Below are 2,644 nucleotides of genomic sequence, written 5' to 3'. Positions count from 1 at the left end.
AAAGGCTTGCTATTGCTAAACCTGTTTCTTCCACCATTATTAAAGCCTTGTTGGAGCTTTTGATCCTTCCATGAGAAATTTGGATGATTTCTCCATGTTGAGTTATATGTGTTTCCATAAGGTTCACCTAAGTAATTTACCTCTGCTATTGCAGGGTTCTCAGGATCATAGGCTTCTTCTTCAGAAGATGCCTCTTGAGTACTGTTGGATGCAGCTTGCATTCCATTCAGACTCTGAGAGATCATATTGACTTGCTGAGTCAATATTTTATTCTGAGCCAATATGGCATTCAGAGTATCAACCTCAAGAACTCCCTTCTTCATAGGCGTCCCATTACTCACAGGATTCCTTTCAGAGGTGTACATGAACTGGTTATTAGCAACAATGTCAATGAGTTCTTGAGCTTCTGCAGGCGTTTTCTTTAGGTGAATGGATCCACCTGCAGAAGTGTCCAGTGACATCTTTGATAGCTCAGATAAACCATCATAGAATATATCCAGGATGGTCCATTCTGAAAGCATGTCAGAAGGACACTTTTTGGTCAACTGTTTGTATCTTTCCCAAGCTTCATAGAGAGATTCACCTTCTTTCTGTCTGAAGGTTTGAACATCAGCTCTAAGCTTGCTCAGCTTTTGAGGAGGAAAGTACTTGGCTAAGAAAGCCGTGACCAGCTTATCCCAAGAGTTCAGGCTGTCTTTAGGTTGAGAATCCAACCATAATCTAGCTCTGTCTCTTACAGCAAAAGGGAAAAGCATGAGCCTGTAGACTTCAGGATCTACTCCATTAGTCTTAACAGTATCACATATCTGCAAGAATTCAGTTAAGAACTGAAAAGGATCTTCAGATGGAAGTCCATGAAACTTGCAGTTCTGCTGCATCAGAGAAACTAATTGAGGTTTCAACTCAAAGTTGTTTGCTCCAATGGCAGGAATGGAGATGCTTCTTCCATGTAAATTGGAATTAGGTGCAGTAAAGTCACCAAGCATCCTCCTTGCATTATTATTATTTTCGGCTGCCATCTCCTCTGCCTGTTCGAAAATTTCTGAAAGGTTATCTCTGGATTGTTGTATTTTAGCTTCTCTTAATTTTCTCTTCAGAGTCCTTTCAGGTTCTGGATCTGCTTCCACAAGAATGTTCTTATCCTTGCTCCTGCTCATATGACAAGGAAGAATGGCCAGAAAAATGATAATAATAATAGAGATCCTTTATACCACAGTATAGGGATCCCTTTGTGAGTGGAAGAGAAGGGGGAGACAAAGAATGTGATGTAAAGGAAGAAATGCAACTGTACGAATGGAAGAGATGTGAGATGAGATGTTAGGATATGAATGAATAAATAGAATAGGATGGGGGAGGGATAATTTTTGAAAATTATTTTGAAAAAGAGTTAGTGATTTTTGAAAATAGTTTTTTTTTTGAAAAATGTTTAGTAAATTTTTTTCGAAATTTTTTTGAAATCAAAAATAAAAATTAAAAATAATTAGTTAATTAAAAAGAAATTTTGAAAAAGGGGAAAGATATTTTCGAAAATAGAGAGAGAGAGCGTTAGTTAGGTAGTTTTGAAAAAGTTAAGAAACAAACAAAAAGTTAGTTAGTTAGTTGAAACAAATTTTGAAAAAGATAAGAAGTTAGGAGGTTAGAAAAGATATTTTGAAAAGATATTTTTGAAAAAGATAAGATGAGAAGATATTTTTGAAAAGATATGATAGAGATTAGTTTTGAAAAAGATTTGATTTTTTAAAATCACAATCAATGACTTGATTCATAAGAAATCACAAGATATGATTCTAGAACTTAAAGTTTGAATCTTTCTTAACAAGCAAGTAACAAACTTCAAATTTTTGAATCAAAACATTAATTGATTATGTTATTTTCGAAAATTTGTGATAAAAATAAGAAAAAGATTTTTGAAAAATATTTTTTGAAATTTTCGAAAATAACTAATAATTTTGAAAAAGATTTGATTTTTGAAAAAGATTTTGAAAAAGATAAGATTTTCAAATTGAAAATTTGATTTGACTCATGAGAAACAATTTGATTTTTAAAAATTTTTTAAAAAGTCAACCCAAATTTTCGAATTTGATGAGAGAAAAAGGGAAAGATATTTTTTTGCTTTTTGAAATTTTTATGAAAAACATGAAAAATATGCAGTGCATGAAATTTTTAGATCAAAACCATGAATGCATGCAAGAATGCTATGAATGTCAAGATGAACACCAAGAACACTATGAATGTCATGATGAACATCAAGACACAATTTTTTTAAAATTTTTAATGCAAAGAAAACATGCAAGACACCAAACTTAGAATTCTTTAATGCTTAGACACTACGAATTCAAGAATGCATATGATAAACATGAAAAGACACAAAACAAAAAAAATCATCAAGATCAAACAAGAAGATTTACCAAGAACAACTTGAAGATCATGAAGAACACTATGAATGCATGATATTTTCGAAAAAATGCAAGATGCATATGCAAGTGACACCAAACTTATGATATGACTCAAGACTCAAACAAGAAACAAAAAAATATTTTTTGATTTTTATGATTTTCTAATTTTTTTGGATTTTTTTGAAAATTATATGAAAAAAAGAAAAAATAAGGATTCCAAAATTTTTAATATGAATTCCAGGAATCTT

The 2,644-nt window shown here is 31.8% G+C and overlaps 1 non-coding gene across 1 annotated transcript; it reads left to right on the top strand.

Moving 5' to 3' along the window:
* The first annotated feature begins 515 nt into the window (after nucleotides 1-515).
* On the top strand, nucleotides 516-623 carry LOC112774425 (small nucleolar RNA R71). The gene has a single exon (XR_003188917.1). It is a non-coding gene; the product is annotated as a small nucleolar RNA R71 (small nucleolar RNA).
* Nucleotides 624-2,644: the final 2,021 nt, after the last annotated feature.

Source organism: Arachis hypogaea, chromosome 18 (genome assembly GCF_003086295.3).
Source record: "Arachis hypogaea cultivar Tifrunner chromosome 18, arahy.Tifrunner.gnm2.J5K5, whole genome shotgun sequence".
NCBI lineage: Eukaryota > Viridiplantae > Streptophyta > Magnoliopsida > Fabales > Fabaceae > Arachis > Arachis hypogaea.
The sequence above is the reverse complement of the archived record's forward strand: the minus strand, read 5'-3'. Positions and strand labels throughout refer to the sequence as shown.